A 25,974-nucleotide genomic window follows, 5' to 3' on the forward strand; every position below is an offset into this window, starting at 1 on the left:
CCCTCCAGATGTTTGAATTCAGCTCCAAAACATATATTCTATATTTAGAGTGAAGGGCACCATGATGGCGAAGCCTGGTTTGCATTAACACCAGCTCAGGGTAGCTCTGACTAGCCTCAGAGTGAGGGTGGGTCATACCCTGTGGGCCGAAGGAGAAGTGGGGGGGGTGGTGGTAAGAGAGCCAGGTTTCCAGAGATCTGCCTGGATTAATTTTATAGGATACTCAGTTTCCCAGCAGCCTCCAGTGCCCACACTCATTTTTCTCCACCCGCTAGGAACTCTCTAGAGGCCTTTTCTCAACAGCCATATTGCTCCCCTTTCCAAGCAACTAATCTTCCTCCCACCTCCACAGTCACCTCATTGCAACGTCAAAGTATCCTTGTCAACTTTTTGCTTTTTCATCTTTCCTATTAAGGCACAGCAACCATGTTGCAAGCATGCTTGCTCTTATAACTGTATTGATACTGTAGTCTGCTGCTTCCTATGAACTCTGGCCCTAATCTAGGACTATGCACAGCCGCTGCAATGCACCTGAAGGATCCTCTCACCTAAGAGATGGTAAGCACTCAGATACTGGCAGAAGGAAGAACAGGGTGGGGCCTCCAGTCCAAGCCCTGTTAAGGTCTGGTCTGAGGAAGAGAGAGGTGCAGGGGCCTTGTAGCAGCCCATCAGCTGTTAGCACCTGGGTTGTAGACTTAGCAGCCCCACAGGTCACCTTCTTGCAGCCGTCCACAGCATAACCACGCCCAAAGACAACAAAAAATCTGCTTCAAATCCCACATCAAGTCTCTAGGGCAGGGGTCTGCAACCTTTAAGACAAAAAGAGCCACTTGGACCTGTTTCCGAAGAAAAACAACAACTGGGAGCCGCAAAACTCGTCATTATAAAAATAACTTTTTTGTCACTTTTTTATTATTTCTTTGTTTGACCCCTCAGAATTACTCCTCCTCATAGAAATAACAAGTTACCTTTTTGTGTGTGTGTGTGTGTTCTTCACTCCCCTTCAAAACAGTGACCAGCGTACATGCCCCCTTTCAATGCAGTGACCAGCGTACATGCCCCTTACAATGTAGCGGGCGGGCGGGAAGGAAGGTGACGTCGGGACGGTGCATGACTAACGCACGCACCGCCCCCATGCGACGTCACAGCCAGTACAGCGCCCGCCACAGTGGGGAGTGTCGGGGCGCACAATGCGCCTCCTCCCCTCACTAGTATCCACCCTTGGAGCCATGGCAAAGGTGTAAAAGAGCCACATGTGGCTCCGGAGCTGCGGGTTGCAGACCCCTGCTCTAGGGAGACAGTCAGCACGCTAGCAGAGCCCAGACTCAGCTCTCTGGCTTCATCTGCACTTATACATTTAAAGCAGTACCATACCACTTTAAACAGTAATGGCTTCTCCCTCAAAGAATCATGGGAACTGTAGTTTCTTAAGGGTGCTGAGAGTTAGTCAGGAGACTAATAGTCCTCTTGCAAAGTTGCAATTTCCAGAGATCCCTGGGGGAAGAGAGATTGACTGCTAAAACTGAGAACTGTAACTCTATGAGGGGAATAGGGGTATCTTAACAACTCTCAGCACCTTTAACAAACTACAATTCCAGGCCTAGATAGTTCAGCTGGTTAGAGTGTGGTGCTGATAATGCCAAAGCTGCAGGTTCAATCCCCATATGGGACAGCTGCATATTCCTGCATTGCAGGGGGTTGAACTATATGATCCTCAGGGTCCCTTCCAACTCCACAATTCTATGAAATGGCTATCTATGAAACAGATTTTTGGAGGGAAGCTATGGCTGCTTCAGGGGGTATGATAGTACCTTGCAATTGGGGGCCTCTCTTTCTCACCCAAATTGCAGACTGATGTTATTTCTGCACAAAAATATCTTGCTCCGTCTGGCTAGAAGGGGAACTCTGGATGAGTCATCTCATAGACAGACAGACAGACAGACAGACAGACAGACAGACAGACAGACAGGGTAATCCAAGCCCTTAGCAAGCAGCAGAGTTCAAAGTACAACTTTCCCACTAAGAAAGGTACGCAGATGCCACTGCCTTATTTTAGCATAGCCTCATTTTGCTTCCAGACTGATAGGTACTCAACCGCCCAAATGTGCTTTCAGAGGGAATGTTTGAGTACATGGCTGAAAATTTGTGATGCAACTGGCTGGAAAAATCAAAGCAATGCATAAATCACTGAAACAACAGGAGAAAGGAGGAAACAGAAAGAAATAATGAGTTGTCCTGAGGACAAAAACTTGTCTTCCGTCAGTGGAGTGCACCCACCTACAGCCATGCTGACTTATGAATCTCTAGGCAGAATAAGCTTTATTTTCAACCTCTCCTCCAGTTTCCTGAGAACTAGAAACTTGCATTTTAATTTTGAAAATGAAATTCAAGAGTTTTGAAATTCAGATTTCAAAAATAAACCCACCCACCCCCAGTAATTTCCATGAGAGGACACCAGGACTGCCCCCCCCCCCAAAGGCTGTGATGGCCTTGTAGTTATCTAAAAAATTCCTGGATATTGTACTGAAACCCAGGATGCTTTGAGGGCTTTGTTTATGGAAGAGGAGGCTTTGATCGCCTTTGAGAGTGTTTGCCTCCTGCTTTGTTTGACTAACTGAACTTTAAGGTATTTTCAGAGCCCAAACATCTGACCCTTGTGAAACTTGCCCAGTTCTATCAGCTGTGCTTGGCTCAGTGGGGGTCCCTCTCCCTACATTAAAGTGCTTTGTGGTTCTTTGAAGACAGGCATCTCTGTCAAAAGAAAGCCAGTTCCATTGTATTGTTCGCAGGAACCACAGTGCCTCAGCCTCATACATTGCTCAGCTAAGTAGCTTTTTTTCCTCCTTTCCTTTCCAATCCGATCCTCTCCTTCCCCTTTCTCCTCTCTTTAAAGCAGCAGCAACAGCAGCAGCAGCAGCCAGCACGCTTGAAAGTTCTGCGGTTTAGTTTGGAGTTCATTCATCCCTACAGAGAGAGCTTGTTCTGCCAACCTCTACATACATGTCAGCCTAAATAGCAACAGATGTACTGTACCTTGGATGTATAAAATTTTCATAAAATATAACAAATGCTGTTTTTCCACTTGGGATGAGTCATTAACCATATGCTTGCGATATTGCTGCTTTTTGCTTCCCTTTCCTTTTTCGTAATGCAAAAGTCTAACGCAGACAGTATGGACTAAATTCTGCACAGGGAGAGGGCTCTTGCAAGAGGAAAAAGGGGAGAACCCTTACACTTTCTCCACTGCTTAGCAAAACCTTAGCCCACATTCCCATCCCCGACAGGAAAAGGGAGAGGTAACATAGGGGTTCCCAGAATCGGGGCAGTCTCTGGTCACAGCTGGCTACAAGAGTGATGTCCATAAAAAAAACTCTCAATCCATGGTTATGACACCACATTGCTCCCTGAGGACTTGGGGTATCTTTATTATGACTGAGCATTCATCTCCGACACCCTACTGAGGGCGTCTCCAGACTGTCTCTGTTTTGCAGGAAGGATTTCAGCACCTATTGGATATTGAAGTTATTGCTTTTTATTATTATTTATTAAATTTGTATACCGCCCTTCAACCACCACAAGGTGGTTCACGGCATAAAAATACAAAATGAGAACACAAAATAATAAATCGAAAACAGACCACCTCCCACAAACAAAATTTAAAAGCCATAGAACGTTAATTAGCCAAAGACCTGGTAATAAGAGCAGAGTGGTTCACCATGAAGCCTGGGAGCTGCATGCTGCCCTCGAGGCAATTTTTGGCAGCCCTAGACAACATACAGGACTTCTTAAAATGGTTTGAGTAGCTAACTTTTTTTTCTGTTGTTGCTGTGAGGCACCCGCGAAAACAAACAGCAAAGGTACTTGTTCTGTCTCCCTCAGCCTGTGCGAGGCCAAACAGGCCAGCCTCAGCACCCAATCTCACCTGAGGCTGGGGTGTGTGTGTGTGTGGGTGTGCGTGTGTGTAAAAGTGTGGCCCACTTCTTCTGAGAGGTTGGGCGGCCCTAGATGAGATGAAACTTTCCAATGCATTTCCGCCATCACTTTCCTTATCACAAAAAGACTTCCCGGTCAACTATAATGGCGCGTCTTGAATTTGCCAGTATCCCACCCAAAAAGGGCCACAGTCCAGAAGCAATCTAAGCCTAGCTGCTTCATCTGGTATGCTGAGACACAGGCTGGATCCAGCCAGGCCACCCCAGCAATTCTCCATTCCTGCTCTAGGTATGCCTCTGAGCACCAGTCGCTGGGAGGCAACAACCGGTGAGGGGTATCGTCTGCATGACCTGTTTCCTAGGGGCATCTGGTTGGTTGCTGTGGGGAACAGGATGCTGGACTTGATAGGCCTTTGGTCTGACCCAGAACCCAGCCCCTTCCCTTGCAAAAGCCCCTCTCAGCAAATGAGTGCTTTTATGCAAAGTGTGCTCAGGGCTCCCCCACCCCTCGATTTTGTGCTTCGATAGGTACTGTGGCTGTGCCTCAGGCGAACGCACCTGAGCGTTCCCACTGAGACAGCACACCTCTACGTGGCTGTCAATATGAACCATCTCAGCATCAATCCGCTTGACTTGTTACCTTTAAAGCAGAGTCTTTAATTAAAATGCTTTGAGGTAATTAGGCATTTGAAGGGTAGTTGCCTGTGTTATTCTGAGAAGGCAAGAGGTGTCAAGGATACGTTTCAGCACTTCGTTTTGCAAAAGTAACTCCTCCAGAATCCTTTATCATCAGACAGAAAACATAATTTACCCATGTATTTCCTGACTTGACTACAACACAGTTTTAGGGCCCGAATCAGTTCATACATGATTGTGGGTGGTGGGTAAGGGTGGGGCAGAAGGTCCCCTCCAAGTAGGAAGGGAAGACAGGAAAGTCTTGTGGCGCAAGCAGAACTCCATTTGTATCGCTCAGGATCCAAGGTGATGGCAGCAGACATGGATGGCCTTCATTTCAGACCAATTTATTGCACAGTAAACTGGTGTGTTGTGAAACAGGACCAGGTGGGGCTGTTTGGTATGAAGCATATGGTGGTGCATTTATGTGAGGAGTTTCAACGAGCAACACACTCAGTAGACTCAGTCTCCATTTTCCACTAGCTGCTGGGAAGAGGCTGCTCTTTTCCACATGGGCAATCCGCATAGTAGGCTTATGTCAAACCATTCATAGAATTATAGAGCTGGAACAGACCACAAGGATCATCTAGTCTAACCCCCTGCAATGCAGGAATCTTTTGCCTAACATGGGGCTCGAACCCATGACCCCAAGATGAAGAGTCTCATTCAAACACCTGCTTTGACACAAACAAAATAGAATCATAGGCTGGAGACAGCTTTTAAGGCCATTTTGTCCATGCGTGAGGAACCTCAGTCCAAGGGGCTGTATGTGGCCCTCCAAGCCTCTCTTTATGGCCCTCATGACTCTCATGGAGCCACACAACCTTCCTAAGCCACATCCATTACTGGCCCTGTTATGAACCCTCTTTGTGTGCTTTTGCCTGAATGGAAAAGGTCTATGAATGCTAATAACGCTTTCTGCTTGTCTGGATTTAGAACTTAAAGGGGGGGGGGGTGAGTCTCATGTACAAAGGTAACGTTTACATTTGTTGCCCACTGGCACACAGCTCTCAGAAGGTTGCCCTTGGGCTGACAAAGGTTTCCCAGTCCTGAGCTAGTCCAGTCCTCTGCTCAGTACAGCAAATGCAGAGCTGGAGCATCACCAACAGACAGGTGTCCTACCTGTGCTTGAAACCCGCAGTGAGGAACTGGCTCCTAACACACACACACACACACACACACACACACACACACACACACACTGCTGCTACCACCATCCTTGGTGATAAGTTCCATTGTCAATCTGCTCTTACCATTAAGAAGTTTCTCCTAATGTTCAACTGAAATCTACCCTCTTGAATTATGCAAGCTGATGTGCAGCACGTTTCGGCCACCATTCATGAATATGAATTATTGTCAGCGATGGAATTATTCTGCTATTGAAGAGGCTGAAAAGTTCATTGTTGCCTGCCTTAGTTTCTGCATTTGTTTTTATGAGTCTTGCACTGAGTGATTATCACTCTGACAATGAAGAACAAACTGTCATGGTCCCTTGCTGCCTGCAGCTTTTAATTTAAGCAGACAGCTAGGAACTTAGGATTCACAGCTTAAACAGATGGAAAGGCTCAAGCGAAGAGGTGCCGCTTGCAGCTTCTTCTAAACGTGGCCCGTCTTAAGCTGAAACATATTTTTCTATGGAGAGGATTCCTGGAGGTGTTAGCTTGACTGTCTAGTGAGCTTCACTCTTGGGTAAAAGGCTTCCAGATTACCAGAAGACCAGAAGGGCTAGGTGTACATTTTGTTTTACTGCTCAGCCTCCTTCACAAAGACATAACACTTCCATGCAATCTCTACCTCAGTCCCACTTCTAGAGGCATCGTCAAACAAACAGCTCTTTTCTCCACACAGAGAGCCAGGTCTAAGAGGTGAATCACCTGGTCTATTGATCTGTCTGGACAACGATAAAAAGGATGATGTATTTATCAAGGTAAAGGTAAAGGGACCCCTGACCATTAGGTCCAGTCGTGGCCGACTCTGGGGTTGCAGCGCTCATCTCTCTTTATTGGCCGAGGGAGCCGGCGTACAGCTTCTGGGTCATGTGGCCAGCATGACTAAGCCGCTTCTGGCGAAGATAAATTACCAGACCATGTGGTACCCTCCTGATGTTCATCTCTGACCATTGGCCATGCCAACTAGTGCCAATGGGAGTTGTTGTCCACCACACCTGCAGGACACCATGTTGATTATCCCTCTGCTAGGCAGATGGACAAATCCACCTGATGTCCAGGAAGCAAACAGGGACAGTTGTAAATAGATGAGACCTGGGATTCTCAAGAGCTTCTTCCATAGCTACTTGGAGTGGTGGGCTTGTCCACTTTACATCTCCTTTCACATATCCTAGGCTAAAACTAAGCACGGAAAATTCTGTTGATCATCTGCAATGTCCCACTTTCTTCTTCTTCTGTGTCAAATTCTAGTCTTCTCTGTAAAGTTAGGGTCTAAGGTTATCAGGTGAAGTCTGTATAATTGGATATCCTAACTCTGAAGTTTATGCACAGAACATTATATGACCTTAGGAAAAATGGTTTGTTTGTTTACTGTTTTAATGTGCTGAACTTGGTGCCAATGGTATTGTTTCAAAATGAATGTGCATTGTTGAACTCATCTTGCGTACAGTTCAAATGGGTGACTAATCTTTTTTTTTTTACACTTTCACACCACACTGGCACACACCTAGGACATACACACACAGTCCCTCCATATCTCATCCATGCTTATCAAATGATCCATCTGATAACCGAGGAGGTTACTTGCACCAGGGAGCTGGGCTGACAGAGACATTTAAACCTCTCCACCTATTGCAGCACTGTGTGTGGGTTTCTTTTCTATTTTGGCAGTGACATTCTAATCTATGGAGTCACAGGGGAGGGGGAACAAAAAAACAACAACTCTGTACACAGTGTGCTTGCTGGATTCTTATATTAACACCAGTTTTACCATTAAGCAGCCTTGCCTATCTCTAGCTCAGTTATGGGGAATCTATTGGACTTCAGTTCCCATCAGCCTCAGCCAGCAAAGGCCAGGGATTATTGGAGAAGTCCAACAACATTTTCTAGAGGGACACATTTTTCCCTTCCTGCTGTATGCCTATTTCTTAAGATCTTCTCCTGATGATGATCTTCACTAGGTGCCTCCTGGAGGAACACTATTACATAGCAAAGGGAAGGGCCTTTTCAGCCTGGCCACGAAATGCCATAAGAGATTCTCCTTGTGGCAACATTACAACCTTTCAGGTGCCCAGCGAAAATGTAAGTAGGCATATTCTTGTAAATTATTGTTACGTTTGCTTTTATCTGTTATTTTACTGTTGTTTCTACTAAGATACAAATTCTTGTACACCATCATGAAATCCCAAACGGAATGAAGGAGTGAAATATATGAATGTTTTAAATAAATAGTGGGGTACGACATTCAGAGTGCAAGAGGCACGATGCTTGGGAAACTGGTAAGAAACGTATTTCAGTTTCTCTACGGCACTAAATGCAAGGGCTGTGCTCAAGCTGCCCCATAAAACAAGTATTTGGCACGTATTGCCAATGGGCTGCCATGCAGCTATTGGAAATGTTCCAAGTGTTAGTGTTGTAAGCAACACCAGCAAAGCGATATTGGATCCCCAGCAGTTGTCATGCAAAATTATTCTCAATCCATTTCATTCTCATGAGTACCATCGTCCTCCACCTCACCTTCACAAGAGGCAGGGGCAGAAGGATGACAAAACAAAGCTCTTTTCTGACAGAGGAAGACTTCTTAAGAGAAGGAGAGATGTCAGAACAACACAACCTGGCTGAAATAATGTTCAGGCGAGCAAGAACACCACAAAGCACTAAGAAGCAGAGAAACCTTGTTGAGAATGCCACAGACATTAAAACACACACAGGCAGCAAGGGGAGGGCAGGCTATGTGTGTTTGGCAGGGAAGGTAGACCTGCAAGTCCCTTCCACTCTGGGCTCGGCATCAGCTTAAATTCAAACCAGGCGTGAGGAATATGAGTCTTTGTGAGAGCTGTTGTCCATACTGTGCTGAACAGAAAGGAAACCTGAGCTGGTCTAGGGCCTGGCCTGAGAGCTTTGAAGTGATTTCTCTTGGTAAGGAAATCATTTCCTTTGTCTGTGCATGTTCAGAAAAAATGCCTCATCAAAGAAATGGTTCCCACCAGGCAATTCACATTGTAATTACTTTACACAAAAGAGTGCATGTTTTCTATTCCTGGAAATGGGGGGAGGGCATCAAAATACGTTGTACATATTACAAGCACAAACTGGCTCACTTAATAGGTTGCAGTAAGTTTGGGGTTAGACTAAATGGGTTTGGGGGTCCTCTCCAAACCTGTGATTTTATATCTTCTGTAAAATGGGATTTCTGCAAAGAAAGGGGGACTGCTAAAAAAAACCGGTCAAACCACTTTCTTTGTTAAGTAAATGACCCTTGCCAGGTGGGTTAAGTATTGGCTTTGTTATGTTAGCTTTGGCCCAAGTGTTGCCATAGAAACTAAACAGCTGAAGATGCTTCTAGAAGCCTAGCTGAAATGAGAAGACCTTTCTCAATTGATTTGGATGAAGGAGCTGGCATCAAGGTGTGTGTCTGAAGGAGAACAGAAGGAACCTCAGTCTTGAGGTAAGATCTAGAATCATACAGAGGCCCGATTTACTCTCTGTGAGAACCCAAAACTGTAGGTTTTGTGCACCCAAAGCCTAATGAGGGAACAAGATTTGTTGGAGTATTAACGCTAGGCTCCTCCCATCTTATGTTCAGTCTGTATGTGTAAACAAACAAACAAACCACAACCCAACAGTGACATTCCTTCAAAGGAAACCAAAATATGTACTGGGATCCCTGAGAAAACGTACTGTTCAGAGATTGGGGGCTTGTAACAATATGCTATTTACTGAAACTATTTGTATGCCACATGTATTTTCATATGCATTTTTATAATAAATGCCTACTATACCCATACCACATTTCACATTTCCTAAAGTAAGAACACATAACTCTTTTATACATATTATACCTATAATATTACCTTTGATGTGCATTTTTGCATGTAAATCTTGCATATAAATCTTGCAGGCTTGCTTTATTTAGTTGCTTATTTGTTTATTTAAAAAGCACCTGACAATGTATGAGCAGCTCAGACAGACGGGATTGCTCAATACAGGAGGCAGCCAGATGTGAGGAAAGCTTGATCCAGTCAGAAGTACTAAATTCTGTGTATAAATCTATTCAAAACACATTCCTCCTGCTTGCCTGCCCTGGACATTAATAGCTTCATTTGCTTCACCATGACTCAGAAAAGTGCAACTTCGCCTTTGGGGGAGGCAGCTTCTTCAACTCCTTATAGGCCACCAAAGAGGTAGGCAGGACCCTTCCTAGGGTCTCACGCCCCCAAACATTTTGGGAGGACAATTTGGGGCTCCCCTCCACCATCCCACCAACCCTGTCGCTCACCCCGTCACCCCCTCCCCGCCACCAACCCCTTTCTCACCCGCCTGCTCACTGCCGCAACCGGCTCACTCGCCCTCTCCCCTCTCCCTTACCTTGTCTGCTGTCTTCTGCCTTCAGCTCCGCAGCCTCAGGAGATGCCGTGTGATCCAGAGCGGCCTGGTGAAGGTTGCCACAGCCTGCACAGCATCGAAAGACGCCGCCAGAGCATGGAAGCCAAAATGGGACATCCAGGATTGTGTCCTGAACCCCTGGCCTACCTGGTGACAAGTCGGTATGTCAAAGTCCGGGGGTCAATCCATGCAAGCAAGGCCCAAAGTCCAGGAAACACAGTCCAGGGTCAGTCCAAGTAAGCCAAGTCTAAAGGCTGCAGTCCAGAGTCAAACCCAAAGCACAGTCCAGGAGTATCCAAGCCAAAATCCATCTAAATTGGCTGTCGAGGAGACACAGCGCCTCAGCTCTGCTTCCCTTGTGTGCTTTGCCTGCTGGGCTTGATGAGGCATATGACCCTCACCTGTTCCAGCTGAGGAATCACACTCTTTCTCTCAGAGCTAGCGAGCCCCACCTGGCCAGCTAAGAAGCTGGGCTGTGGGCTCGTTTGCCTCAGTCTCCTAGAGCACCCCTCCTTGCTGCTCTCTACTTCTAGAGCATCCCATGTTCATGGAGACAGGGGCCCCTCTGGCTTTAGGGTCCTGTGCAATGACCCCCATTCCCTCACCATCTTTTGTCACCCTATGAGTACTTCCCCCCCCAGCTTACCCCAATGTGTCCCAGTCCTGGTTATACCCCTCCATGGGATCCTCTTCCTCCTTCCCATCGTCCTGCCACTTCGTGACAGATTGGGATCAGAAGATGGGGCAACTTCTGTCAATCTGGGAAGTCCCAGTTAAATCGGGAAATTTGGGGGTTATGGGATATCCCAGGTTTCCTCTGTGTGCAGTCCTGTATTTGAAGGGATGTTTGGTTCAAATACAGTTTAAAGGTAAGGAACCCTTTGCTGATGTGTGGAGTGTTAGAGGCATCTCCCTGCAAGTATAGTTCTTGACAGAGCTCTGCCCATTGCTACCGTCCATGATTATCTCTCCAGACAAGGTTTACAGCGGTGCATTTTCTTGACTTATGGTCCAGAGGCTGTCTCCGTGTACATTTTGTGAGTTGAATGCTCTGACACAGTTTTAGCCTGTAGACAATGGCACATCAACTGGCAAACCACTGGGCATTGCTCCTCACCTTTCTCAGTGCAGCAAGTGTATTCTCACAGTAGTGCATATTCGACGGAATCAGAGAAGCATTCAAAAAGTTCAGGTATGGCTGTTTGGGCAGTGTAGATTCAAGGCCAAACTTTCTGCTTTGAGCTATGGGCCCTCGAGAAAGATCTTGCTTGCCACCAGGGCATGATCTGTGCTACAGTTGACACTGTGGTAGCTCCATGTGACAAAAACACAGTTCAGGACCAATCTTCTGCTGCCAGTGGCCTAATCCTGGATGTCTTCAGGACACTTGCTGCTTTGTCTTGGTAGGGAAGAATGTGTTTGTGATGCAAGGGCTGTGATACTGCCATCCATACATTTGAGGTAAACTGTAGTTTCTGGGGACTTTTGTTTTTCTCTAATGAATTGTTTCTAGTGACCAATAAGAAAAGTAAGTAGGTCAAGTGGGCTCTTTCACAACCATTTAATTGTGGTTTCAGCTGCCAGGGGAATAACATGTAAAATGTGTGCCATGCCCTTGTCTCCCTGAACACAATTTTGATTGTGAAAGCGTAAGGAGAAGATCCACAGTGTAGTGTCACTGTTGGGTTTTGCTTCAGTGTTTTTATTGCATCCCAATTTCCAGCGTATTCTGTGAGGTTCACAAAACAGATACACAACACCATGTGCTCATATGATAACATTATTATTTAATAATAAAACACTAATGCTAACTGATGAAATCTATTTTTCACTTTTTGTCCTGTTTGGCCTGATTTATTAATAATTTGTGTTCTGTCATGGAAACAGGCTTTCTGTTACTTGCACTGTGCCCTGAAATTGTTTTAACAGCAGCTTATATTTTACTATTGGGTGACTTTTAGGAGCCATTGCAGTGCACAATGCCATCTCCATATCTGTAGTTCAGAGATGTCAGAAGGACACCCAAATTATTCATAGAATAGGATGGATTTCCATTGCAGTATTTAATAGATTTTTTAAAAACTGGCCACCTTCACATAATAATCCCAGGCAGTTAAAATGACTGATATGCTGCTGTTGTTAGTCTTCTGGGTTACCAAGACAGCCTGAGATTGGCATAAGGTGCGAACAGGACCGTGGCTGATAAAAGTTGTGGCAGCAACAGCAGCAGACTAAGCTATTCATGCTTTCTGCTTCTTTTAAAGAGAAAACAGTCATTTGGTTCATAGTGTTTGAACTTGAGGAGAGGTGGGGATTTTTAAATATTGCTACAAATGGGTCACACCTCTTCATTCATTAAACTAAAGGAAAGCACTACCTCATAGAACTGTAGAGTTGGAAGGGACCCTGGGGGTCATTAAGTCCAGCCCTCTGCAATGCAGGAATCTCAAATAAAGCACCAATGACTGCTGGCTATCCAACCTCTGCTTAAAAACCTCCAACGAAGGAGAGTCCACCACCTTCTGAGGGAATCTGTTCCTGCCTCATGCAAGTCATGCCAGAAGATGTGCAATGGGCTCACCCTGCAGCCCTACAAACTCAACACAGCCATCAACCTAAAATTGGACACTGTTCCTCTGTTCCTTCTAGCATTTTATTGCTCAGAATTTAGCTCGTGCTGTTCTTAGTATTCAGATGTGTTTTTTTTTTAAAATCACTTTGCCATGATGTGACTGAAAGGTGACAGGAGGCGGCTAGGAGTCTGACAATCTGCACAGCATCCTCCCCTTATACCATAGAGGCTGCTTGTACCAGACAAAAACTAGTAGCGATTTCTCACAGTTGTCAAAGGCCAGCCATCGCATTTCATGTAATAGACAAAAGGTCTTCACACCACTGCATTCTGTATAACAGGAGTATTCTGTCTCTATCTCTCTGCTACGAAATTATTTTAATGGATCCTGTCAAACTTTGTTTCCTAATAACTATGTCTTAATTTATCTCAAGAGAAAGAACAGCATATAACCTCTCACAAATGACTAAGAATATTTACCCTCAGGGCCAGCTCAAGACATTTTGCTCCCTGAGGCAAAGGACATTTCCACTTTAAATGGCCATGGAGTCCCTCAAAGAATCATGGGAACTGTAGTTTTTAAACAGTGCTTTGAGTTGTTAGCAGGCTCCTATTCCCTTCACAGACCAACAAGGCTAGGGTGGTTTAATAATCAATCTCTCATCCCAGGGAACTCTAGGAACCGTAGATCAGTGAAGAGAATAAGAGGGTCTCCTAACTACTCTCAGCACTGTTAATAAACTAACTTCCCAATATTCTTTGGGGGGGGGGGAGCCATGATTGTTTAAAGTGGCATGGGACTGCATTAAATGTCAAGTGCAGACGGGGTCTTTCTGTCTCTTGACTGCCAATATCTGCCTCACTTCCACACTACACATTGTATTGTTAAGCACCGTGCAGATGGAAGTATGAGACAATTTCAGCACCCCATTGTTCACACATTAGCAGATAAAAAGGAGTACGAACCACATGCTATTTTAGCTCATCTCATAAAATGTGATCAAGTTCTCTCTGAGCCCCCTTCAATATTCTTCTACAATTACAACTTGTGTAACATTTTCAATAAGAAACTGAGATTAGATTACAGTTCTGGAAAGTAGAGCATTGGCCCTTTTAAAAATGTCTGTTGTTAACAGCCTTGCCAAATTAATTATATGTCCCTAAAACTGAAATTATTTCTGTGCTGGGAAACAGTAATATCTCTCTGCCCCCTCTCTTCGTTTGGCAAGTGTAAAGACTTCTTTCAATCAAGCATTTCCAGTGCAGTGCAGTTAGGGATATAATTGAATAGGTTGTAAAATGTACAGTATGTAGCATTTGGAGGCCAGTCTGCTAGGGTTTTTCTTCAAGAAGCCTGGGTTACTGCACTGCATCTTAACTGTCAAGCTATTTTTTTCCTTGCTAGGTTTCATTTTGTGTTATTTCTTCACCTTTTGGAGACCCCTTACCTCTCCCCTCTTAAATCTACACTCACCACCGAGCAGACATAATCCAAGATTTTCAGTAAATCAACACTATATGCTCCCTACTGACTAAGAGAATTTGATACTGACAGATTATTACACCTAGAAGAAAAATACTGCCATAGTTTCTCTAACATTATTTGCCTGGAAGTGAGAGCAGGGAGAGAGACGTGTGTGATATCCATTATGAATGTAACAATGCCAGTATTCTGCTGTAATAGAATTATTTTTAATTTATATTTCATGACAGAGAACATAGGTTTCACCATGAATCTCTTTCCCCATCTTTAGCACATTTTGGCCACAAGGTCCTGGAGATACAATTAGCCTCCTTAATCACTGTGATTATTTAGACCACAACAATGCCATTGTTTTAGCTCATGAGATCTATCCAGCACAATAACATTTTGTATTTATATGAACGACAGATTATTCCACTTGATAATCTCAACATGCTTTGCAAGCATTTAATTAATGCAGCCTCTTAATGGCACTGTGAAGTAGGTAAATATTCCTTTCTGTATTTTACCAAGAAGAATGCTAGATGTAGCAGTAGGCTGAGATAGTGTGTACATTCCCCTCCCTCAGAGCAGGAGGAATGGAGAATTTCATGGGAGATTATTTCAAGATCCTGCACAAAAGAATATTCTGATTCAAGTTTGTTGGAAAAATTCCTTGGAAACCAAGGTCCAGTTTGGGGCAAGTATTCTTTGGTGAGAGAACCCCAGCAGAAATTTAACATGGCAAAACCTGCAAGAAAGAAAAGTGTGGAAATATAGACTGTAAAACCTTTAAAGTGCGACCTTTCCAGTGAACTCCATAATGTCCCCTTTATAAAGCTCCTTCCAAAGTTTCCTACTCCCCTTAGCATAGAAAAATGTTTGGAAAGTTATAAAATGGTTTATTTACAAACTCTCCAAAGGTCAGATTCATGTGGTTTTCCATACAGCAGTAAAAAAAACCCACAAACAAACAAACAAACGTTGAACAGGCAGTAAAATGTAGCTTGTTTACAAAATGGTAAAAGTTCCTAAACTATTGGTATAAGAAAACACTGTTTTCAGTCTCCATTCTGGTCTGAAACAAAAGAGGCTGGTTAAAGCCATGCAGCTGGAGGGAACAATTCAGAGCTCCTCACACACCATATAGGCTGAGGGAACAAAGGCTTGGTCATCTATTTCCTCTCAAGGTGAGGGGAAGCAGCATAAGCTAACACTAAAGCAGGACAGCTTACTCTATGGCATCAACCCCTTCATACATTCATTAGACTCAAGCATGCTGGTTATATGAGGCTGGTTTAGCCCACAAAGTATTGGTATGGTGGGCATTTGGCTAGGGCTGCTTTCAGAAGTGTTGCTCCTAACATTACCCAATAGTTGTTCTTACTCAGTAAGCTACAATGAGAATTGCTGCTGACTTTCCCTACTATTAAGAGTGTTGTACTTTTCACTATGAGTATGTCCCAGTGGGTGTGGCATATTTGCTTTGGGTGCAGTCCTTCTGAATGTTTTAACTGGGACAAAAATGCTCATCTAGCTATGAAATAAAGGTCTACAACACCATAATGCTGTAATGACTAATGGGCACCTAATTTCAGTAGGAATTCTTTTGCCATTCTTTTGCCAACTGTTAAGGACCCATCTGTTAACCCTGACCGCTAGTACCGGTCCTGATGCCTTGGTATGGAAACATTTTACTGAATCTCTTTGTTATTGTTGTAAATGAAAAGTGGTGTATAAATTTGCTAAATAAATATATTTCATTTTTTTTTCTTTAAAAACAAACACTTCCTGGTCACTTTTAGCAACCAACATCATTGATGACAGTGACTGCAAAGGGTCTTTTAAAAATCTTTTTTAAAGCAACATTATGGTGGTTTGTTTTTTTATGCACTTTCTCCTATAACCCTTCAGAACAGCTCCAGCTGTTGGCAGTACATAAGCACTTCCCAGTTCCACTGGGGAATCTGTCTTACTGCAGAGACCAGTATGTAGACAGTAGCCTTGAGCAGGGATGGAAGGATAAATTATGTTGCATGAATCCTCCCTTCCTCTGTGAAGGGACTGCAGGGAAAGAGGAAGGCAAATTGGGCTCTGAGACTGCACTGTTGCATGTTTCTGAGCCCTAATTTCTTCCCCTCCCAACACAGCACACCAAAGGAAAGATTAGCAATGCCCTCCTCTTCCCCTCCAAAGTCACTGGATGGGGAAGGGCAAAATCCAGCTGTTTCTTCTCCTTTGCCCCTGGGAGAAGAGATTTCCCCCAAAGTTCACCTTCCCACCATCACCACCCCCATTGGTTTTCACAGGGATCCCAGTCACTTGTATGTGTTAACAAAGCAATAAACTTTTAGAAAACTTATTTAGAGTAATAGGTACAGTCGGTGATCATTTCCATTTACAGGCCAAGGCCACCCATTGAATCCTCCTTAGCAAAGGAGGTATTTGAACTCAGGTTGACCATGCTATTTTCTGGGATTACATTGGTTAATACGCTGTGTTTAAATCCCAGGCATTTTTGTAAGATTAAGTCCTAATAATGACTCTTTAGATTTGCACAGTAGCATAGCACACGGCTGGGGCTATACAAATATGATAAAACAAAATAACTGTATCATTAACACCAATCAAAACATCATTTTGTGATAAATCCACATGCAAATTGCTCCCCCTTACTCCAGTTTGTTTACTTATTTTTTTGAAAGGAACATTCACTGAATGATTCGCCGTTAATGGAGAAGAGAAGATTAAGAAACAAAAACAGTAGCTTCAATCCATCATTAGGGAATTAATCAATTGGCAACCAGTGCAGGCAGCTATTTAGATCTGTGGCCTGAACAGCTTAATTGGGAGAAGCATGTTAAAAGGTCTAGAATGATGTTCAAAGGAACATAAATAGTACATTTTGGACTTCTCATCTGGCTTTGATTTAACAGTTTCTATACCAGGCACTTTAGGAAGAGAGCAAGAAAGAGAGAACACATTCTAGGCCTAATCAGAATATTCTTTCTTGACCTCATAACAAAGGGTCGTTTGCATTTTAAAAAAGTAAACAAAAATAGCTTTAAAAGGGTTTGACTCCTCGGCATTTGAACATTTTTGCCAGCTATCTCTGAAGAGTACATTAATAATGATAAAAACAACCAGAAATATCAATCGAAAAAAGAAACTCACAACAAAAGCAGACAGACTCCACTCCCCACATCTCAAAATATTGAGAATCTCCAGGGGCAGCACTCCCTGGGTTTGATTTATTTTTGGGTGGGGATAAGGACTAGGGACAATCCAGGCAGAGGCATCACTACCTCAGTTCAGGACTCCAGAGAGATGCACTTAGCACTAAGAAGGTGCCTTCGACCAGTCTCTCTCTCTCTCTCTCAACTTACCCCTTGTTTTGTCTAAGTTCTAGAACTACCGTACCTTTGGTGCTCAGACAAGGAGGAAGGGTGTTAGGCAGACAGAGAGAGACTGTTGGACTCAAGTGCCTAGCAACCCCAGCTAGCATGGCCAGTGGTGATGAGAGAGTTCTAATACAACACAACATCTGGAGGGCTACAAGTTGAGGACAGCTGCTTTACTCTCTCTCACTCTCTCACACATGCACAGACACACAACACAAACCTTTATCAGCTTTCCTCTTAGATTGGCAAGGGAGTATGTGTAACCTTTCTGAAGCTTTGTGTGTCCCCCCCCCCTGCAACTTCTACACATTCTATACAGATGTCTGAGTATTTCCGAACCATTAGCAATCTCCATTATCGAGCAATCTCCTTAGTAAAGTCACAATAAGGTTTTTACTCAGTTAATGGATAGGTTACACTTGAATCTCCTGCCAACCTAGCAGTTCGAAAGCACGTCAAAGTGCAAGTAGATAAATAGGTACTGCTCCGGCGGTAAACGGTGTTTCCGTGCGCTGCTCTGGTTCGCCAGAAGCAGCTTAGTCATGCTGGCCACATGACCCGGAAGCTGTACGCCAGCTCCCTCGGCCAATAAAGCGAGATGAGCGCCGCAACCCTAGAGTCGGTCACGACTGGACCTAACGGTCAGGGGTCCCTTTACCTTTACCTTTATACTTGAATAGTTTTCCCTTCCTGTTCCAGGTGTGATTTCCAAGCCATCTGAAAGAAGCAAGACCATGCCCCAGAATGCCTAACGGGGCTCAGCCTATGAAATGTGTGTGTCCTTCTACCTATCTAAGGAACAAATTATACATATTAAATGTATCTTTGCATTTAATGTGCACTATTAAAAAAGCATAATTATCAGGACTACCGCAGACAAGGAGGAGCAGCTCAATTTTCCCTGCTGCAGTAGTGACAAAAATTGCTCCTTTGAAGCTGCTCTTTGCAGTTTGAAGAAATCCCCCCTTGTCACCAATGTGCGACAAGCCAGTTCCCTTCCCAACACTCCATTCTGTTCTTCCAACATCCTGTCACACTTTGGTGTGACCAACGAAGAGAAACCCAAAGGCTATGCAGACAGAAGCTGTCTTGATAATTATTAATACCTGTGGCCACCAGGTACAGGAATAAGTTATGCCTCCCCACTGTGTGCCCAAGTGCACACCTACTTCATACATCCCCATAACTCACTAAAATAGTTTCTGTCACTAGCAGTGTATAGGCCCATCTTAGGCTGGTTAGTTAGCTACAGCTGTTCATGGCTAGCCGGCTCCACTCACCTCTCACCTGGACTACTGCAATGTGCTGTACATGGGACTGCCCTTGAAGATGGTTCAGAGACTGCAGTTAGTGCAGAATGCATCTGCTAAATTGGTAAGCGAGGAAGCCTGATGGGACCGTGTGACACCAGTCCTGAATGCCTTGCATTGACTGCCAGTGTGCTACCATGCTTGATGTGTGCAAACAAGCATGCAAAGCCCTAAACAGCTTTGAGCCCAAGTACCAAAAAAGACTGCATTTCTGTATAACACCATATTGGGCCCTAATATTGGCAAGGATGGCTTTGCTAATGGTGCCACCGCAGGGTGCTATCTCATTGGCACTGACAGGGCCTTCTCAGTTGCAGTTTACCATTTGCTGAATGCCCTCTCTGGTGAGGTGCATCTGTTTTCCTCTTTATTAACTTTCAGGAGCATTCAAAACATTCCTGTTTACCAAGGCATTTGATGGCTGAATGTTTCTGTTCCTTGCAACCTTGAAATGATTAGCTGTGAGAACATGTGATTGTTTTTTAAATGGTTCTAAACTGATGTTGTTGTTGTTGTTTTTACAGCATTGTTCTGGTGTTTTTTGCTGCCCTGGGTTCCTTGGTGAGGAAGTGCTGGATTTAAAATTAATAACTAGACAGATAAAGCAAAATAAATAAATGAAATAAATAAGCAAATCTATCTTTTTGGGGGTTATTTTTATACTTTGGAAATATGGCCCAGATCAAGAAGTGTATGGTACAACTTCACACGTGTCTGCCATTAGGGCAATCTGGTATCTATCTATGAGACACATCTTCTCGGCGCAATCGCAAACACACTCTTCATTAGTAACAGAAAATGATGCATGTGGTTACCTACCGCAGTGTGAACATGCTGCTGCCAGAAGACTTTCACATGGAATTGCTTAGCTGAAGGCCCCTAAATGTTTTAACATCTCCAGGAGACAGCACCCTGACAATGTAAGTAAACCCAACAAACCTTATGAATGTATTGTACATGACGTTTATTTTGGAGCAAACATGTTGCCCTGCATTCCAACCCCCTGGAGGCACGGTGCCATCCTCTTTATTCGTCAAGAGTATGCCCAAATCCCAGAGTTGGCTGATCTGCAGGAGGCCCACACGTTCCCTGTCTCTGAAAAGAAAATCCAGAAGGCAGCCTTCAGAGTTTATCCAAACACAATGGTTGTTGGACAGACTAGACATTTTGAGACGCTTCATAAAAGTGCTGTTTGATGGGTATTTGGCTCTTCTGTGGTGGTGAAGCAAAAGTCTATCTTGATATTTAGGAACAATAGCTGGGCCAATTCCATCTCATTTTTTAATGCAGAAAAAAATAAATCATAAGAATTCAATTGATACAAGGCCATATTGTGGGCTATATCCAGAAACAGATTTCTGTTTTAAGTCACTCCCATGAGTGCGGAATAACAACAGATATGTAGGGGTGAAGCCAAGTCTCAAATCTGATTTCCTAATCAAATGGAAGTGTTTTCTTTTATGTTTGACCTACTTGCCTTAGAAGCTGTTGGCAATTTCTCCATAGTCTTATTATGCATTTCTAACACCCCTAATTATTTGTAAGGTGAACCGCACGGCACAAATAGTTTAGAACCGCTTTCTTGCCCCTGAACCGTAGCATCACTTGCGTGGTGTATTTGGATCATCAGAATTGAGAACCAAGGTAGGAAGCTCTTGGGGCGCAGTGTGCATCCAAGCTCTTCCCACTTCACTATTCACGTTGCTGATCCTAGCTTCTTCTTCTAAAACAACACACAACTGATTGGTTAGAACAGCAGAACTGGAAAGGACCAACATATACAGCCCAAACCTATATTGTACACCTCAGCAGACGACAGAGCAACTCAGATCCCAGTGTGCTGTAGCAGGAAGGAGAGGATCCCTGCATAACAGCAAAAGCACTTATCTCAAGATTATTGGAGTAAGGGAACTCACATCCAGAGGAAGCAAAATTACTGCACAATCACTAATCAGAATAACCTGGTAAAAAATTCCTTTGCAACTCCAAACAAGGCAACCTCTGAGAGTTGTGTGGGGCTTAATGCATTTTTGTGCTTGGTTATTAATCCTGTTTTTATTTATGCTTTCTCCACCCATTTGTTACCTGCCCCAAGTGTTTAGCATATGCTGGACTATAAATTTAAATAAATCATACATTGGTAGGCTTCTCCCCCACCCCTTTGGCCATTAGAGCATTTCAAGAAACATCCTTCTTTCTTGCTGGTTTTTCAACTTAATACTCCAATCACAGAAGTCTCGGTCTAAGCAGAAAAGCTCTGGAAGGAGACAATAGGAAAATGGAGAGCATGGCAGAGGCACTAATGGGAACATAGCAGCGTTTTTCTTCACCTCTTTCACTGCTCCCGCCCGCCCCCCCTTGCCCATTTTTAACCACATATGTACTCTCAATTTCCCAGGCTAACTACAAAGCAGTTCTGAAATGTACAAGACAAATAACAATGTCAGTCAAGAACAGCAACTGAAGCTAAGTGGCAACTTACTGTGCACAAAGGTAGAGCAATAAAGTAAGCACGTGACAGAGATCCTTTGAGGGCTGGTGGCGCTGTATTTTTCCGCCTTTAAGAGAAACAGCAGTATTCTGTCACTAACATCGGCAGGGCTGGGTGAAATACACAAGTTTGACTGCAGAGAAATTCTTGGCATTTTCATCCGGCCCTCTTTTTTTTCTTTTTTGCGGGGGATGGGGAACCCTCAGCCCTGCAAAGGGGACAGTTCTGAACAAAAGCCGACAGCAGCCACCTCTTCATGTCAAGCTGCCCTAAAACAGCATGTGTGGGGCTCTTGTAAGAGCGTGTGCTTGCAGCTGGAGGGATTGTAATAAGGTTGGCAATTTCTCTCCCTCCACCACCGATGGAATCACTACTATCACCTCCATCAGTTCCCCCTCCCCACCCCACACTATCCACCCAAAATCCCCCAGAAAGCTTCTCTTGACCTTGTCAGTTCTTTTCACAGCCCTCCTTTTCAAATATACAGCCAGACTAGTTAAATGTATTTATATACTGTTACATTTGTGCCTGCTATTTCACAGGCCTGACTCCTGCGCTTTTTCGCCGCAGTGTAACATGCAGATATTAGCAGATGATTGTACGTATTTCCTTGCTATGAAAAGCTTCATTTCTGCAGATCAGGCTGTTGTTGGCAACCCTATTTGTACCCTACCACTCCTCCTGTAAGCGTCAGGTGGCATACCTGGGTCTGTCTCCTTATATTATTAGTATTATTTTATTTTCTTCACAACAGCCCTGCTAGGTTGTTATGCTGAAAGACCGTGGCTTGATTCGAACTGAGATCTTCCCAGCCCAGCTGTCTGTACACCACACCAGCTGCCATCAATTAAATATATATATATATCTCCCCTGCTTTAGATGCAGGGACTCTATAATGTGCACAATGAAACTTTTTCATGCATGGAATCGTATGCTAAAGGAAGGGAAAACTCCTGCCTGGCCTTTCCCAGGATATGTTTTTACTGAGTGAGAGGCAATATACCAACACACTATCATCCCTAACAACTAATGCAATACAGGAGTCTATGTGCCCTATGGAGTTTGCTCCTATGGCAACAAGCTCTTTGCTTCTCCAAGAACGATTCCTCCCACCTCCCAAACTCTCCCAGGAGCTGGACAAATTAAGGACTTACATGCAGCAGCTGAAGCAGCTGACATTCTAGGTGAAGGAGATGGAGGAAGTGACTACCGAAAGGGTGAAAGTGTAGGGCAGTATGGTGCACGAAGCGTTGCACTAGCACTGCGAGTGACCCACCTAGCCCCATAGTTCACTGGCCTTCAGCCAGTCACAACCTCTTAGCCTGACCTACCTCGCAGGGTTGTGGGGCAGATGATATGGGAGGGTGACCACTTATGCCAGTCTCAGTTCCTTGGAGGAAGGCGGTTAAAGCAACAATAACTGAATGGAGTGAATAATATGGAAGCCACTGACAAAGAAAGGTGAATATCACGGTCACTTCACACAATAACATACGGCAAACTCTGGTATCCTTTTAGTGTGCAACGGGGAGTTTCCTCCAATCTCAACTTCCAACAAGTGCATCTCTATGATACACTCTATGATTCTGGCATTTGTCACACTCACATTTTGGTTTTTAGGCGTATGTATTTAAAATGCCCTATGTGCATATCGCCCTATGTGCATATCGCCTGCCAACCTAGCAGTTCGAAAGCACTCCCGGGTGCAAGTAGATAAATAGGGACCGCTTACAAGCGGGAAGGTAAACGGCGTTTCCGTGTGCGGCTCTGGCTCGCCAGAGCAGCAATGTCACGCTGGCCACGTGACCCGGAAGTGTCTCCAGACAGCGCTGGCCCCCGGCCTCTTGAGTGAGATGGGCGCACAACCCTAGAGTCTGGCAAGACTGGCCCGTACGGGCAGGGGTACCTTTACCTTTTATGTGCATATCTAAAACGAATCTCAGGTCAGATCCGGACCAGGCATTGAAATCATATTCAGTGCACATTTAAAGCACATTACTTCCCCCAAAGAATCCTGGGAACTGTATTTTCCTCCTTACAGAGCTTAACAAACCGTTGTGCAGCCTTTTAGCTGCAATACCATTGTGAAAGATTGCTCGCAGCTGTCATTTGCAAAGGACTGCATCAGTTTAGTGCAATCCGTTCTAAACAATAACAGTGACAAAAAGGGGAGAAGTGGTGGCTGATGCCCACATAGCGACTCAACACCAGTAAGTTGTAAAGATGTGGTATTCAGGTTGAACCATGAAAGCAGATAGTGATTGAAGGTGTTCTGCACTGTGTTGAATTCCTAAACATGTTTGCTCCTTCATACAATTCACTACGGTTAAGTTTGAGGATTCTAACTTGAAGTCTTCATATTTGCAAAGTGTGTTTCCTTTGCCTGCTTTTATTTTCTAACTTGCAGAACTGAAGAGGTCTTTTCAGTTCCAGTTGACCAAATTGCCTGTGGACAAGAAAGAGAATTTGGAGGGGGGGATAGCACAAACATACCCTCCCGATTTTTATCAGCCTGACAGTATCCCCAATCTACACTTCTTCAGTACAACAGCAATGAGTAAATCATTCCTGGATGTATGACTGCAAGCTATGAATCTCCTTATCAACCCTGGATGCTTCCCCTCATCTCCAAAACCCAATACCCTCTTCTGTGATAAACGATGGGCCTCTCAGCTATAATTCTCCATGTTTAGGATAATATAAAATTATGTGCCATGCATATTAAAGGAACACAGACACTCTCTATTAATAGAAATTAATGCTGTTGTTACCAGATTGTACTTGGGCTGCCTCTGACAGATGAAGCAAAGCAAAAGGCTGGGAGGAGATATTTGATTCACAATAAATAGATACCAAGATTTATGATTAAAATAGAACATCTTAATGATTTACCATAGCAATGAAACCAATAGGCTGGTGTTTCAATCCGATATCCACAAATTTGTATAATCCTCAGGGTAAAACAATTTAATGTGCTGTCTCTTTTATAGTTACAAAAGGCCTTTCATATGATCAATTATACATAAGAGTATAATAAATGTAACTTTCTTCATACTAATCACATCTAACTTAAATTCTCTTGTTGGTCTTTGGAGTGTATGTAGCATTCCCCATAAAGTTTTTAGTCTCTGCTCTTAGCAAAAGTTAATATGCCCAGAACTTTCAGATAAATCATCAGTACAAGGGTCTTTATACCCGCACAACTATTCACACAATTAGGGGCCACCTCCTCCTGTGAAAGACCCTTGCTTAATACAATAAACTTGCTCTTTTGTCTTAAATGGCACTGGGGCTATCTTTTGCTGAAAAGGCTGAGTTTCATACTATGCCCCATGCATGAAATCATGGTTTAATTCTCTGAGTTATCCATCACTAGCAGAAGCATTTTCTTGGAAGTGCATTCCAAGCGGGAAAAGATCCTTCTTATTCTGGGACATGCTGGCCCCTCAGATGAAAAACAAAAGTTGTGCTTGTGCATGCACACACATGCATATATAAGGTAAAGGGACCCCTGACCATTAGGTCCAGTCGCGAACAACTCTGGGGTTGCGGCGCTCATCTCACTTTATTTGCCGAGGGAGCCAGTGTACAGCTTCCGGGTCATGTGGCCAGCATGACTAAGCCGCTTCTGGCAAACCAGAGCAGCACACGGAAACCCTATTTATCTACTTGCACTTTGACGTGCTTTCGAACTGCTAGGTTGGCAGGAGCAGGGACCGAGCAACAGGAGCTCACCCCATCGCAGGAATTCAAACCACAGACCATCTGATCGGCAAGCCCTAGGGCTCTGTGGTTTAACCCACAGCACCACCCGCGTCCCGAGCACATGCATATCTACTTCACGGCAAAAAGATATAGCAAGAATTTGGCACCTCAAAAGTGTCCCCTGAGCCAACCACAGCACTGTGCTTCACTTTAGGGTGACCCTGAACCAGCTATGCCCTACACTTGCGTTTTCCCCTTTGTACTTCTTCCAGAAACACAACCATTTCACACTTGGGTGCATAGGCATGCCTGAGACTGAGTTTGTGTATGCAGCTGGGGGCTACAGCAACCACAGCTCCCTGACACTTGCCTCTGTATGACACATTCACTGCCACATTCACATTTTACATGTTTGGGCACAGTCACAAAACAACTTAGATGCATACCTAATGTGCAAAGTGTCATCCACTCCCTTCCCTCCCCTGGCTACTGATAAGGCTGGCCTTAGATTAAATGGTGCCCTGAGTAAGGAATATATTTGGTGCCCCTTCCATTCAAATTTCCATTTCTTTCAATTATCTGGGGGGGGGGTTAATTGTATTTATTAGGTTTTATACTTTGCAGGTAGTACATAAAAGCAATATAACAAAACAACAAAGCAACAAGAATAATGTAAAGTAAACATGTGGGAAAGAGTAAGTATTATGACTTGAGAAATAAGTGAGAGGTTATCGTAAAAATGTAGAGTACGTCTTCACAGATCTTGGGTTGTTTTTATTTATTTATTGTCTTTATAGCTCATATTTTCTCCAGAGAGGTCAATGTGACATACGTTGCTCTCACCCTCCTCATTTAATCCCTACAACAACCCTGT

At 44.1% G+C, this 25,974-nt stretch overlaps 1 long non-coding RNA gene across 3 annotated transcripts in view; it reads right to left on the reverse strand.

The window, feature by feature from the left end:
* The window catches only part of LOC114600676 (uncharacterized), a 110,792-nt gene that overhangs the window by 20,951 nt on the left and 63,867 nt on the right, over window positions 1-25,974 (reverse strand). Inside the window, exons 4-7 of one of the 3 annotated variants that reach the window (XR_003707620.2) lie at window positions 21,387-21,462; window positions 19,724-19,816; window positions 18,259-18,386; window positions 14,483-14,944 (exon numbers count right to left, since the gene is read on the reverse strand). This is a non-coding gene — a long non-coding RNA (uncharacterized LOC114600676). Of the gene's footprint in view, window positions 1-14,482; window positions 14,945-18,258; window positions 18,387-19,723; window positions 19,817-21,277; window positions 21,463-25,974 lie in introns of those variants that run through there. The other 2 variants (XR_003707621.2, XR_003707619.2) reach the window with 2 other exon arrangements.

This window comes from Podarcis muralis, chromosome 8 (genome assembly GCF_964188315.1).
Source record: "Podarcis muralis chromosome 8, rPodMur119.hap1.1, whole genome shotgun sequence".
Classification (NCBI taxonomy): domain Eukaryota; kingdom Metazoa; phylum Chordata; class Lepidosauria; order Squamata; family Lacertidae; genus Podarcis; species Podarcis muralis.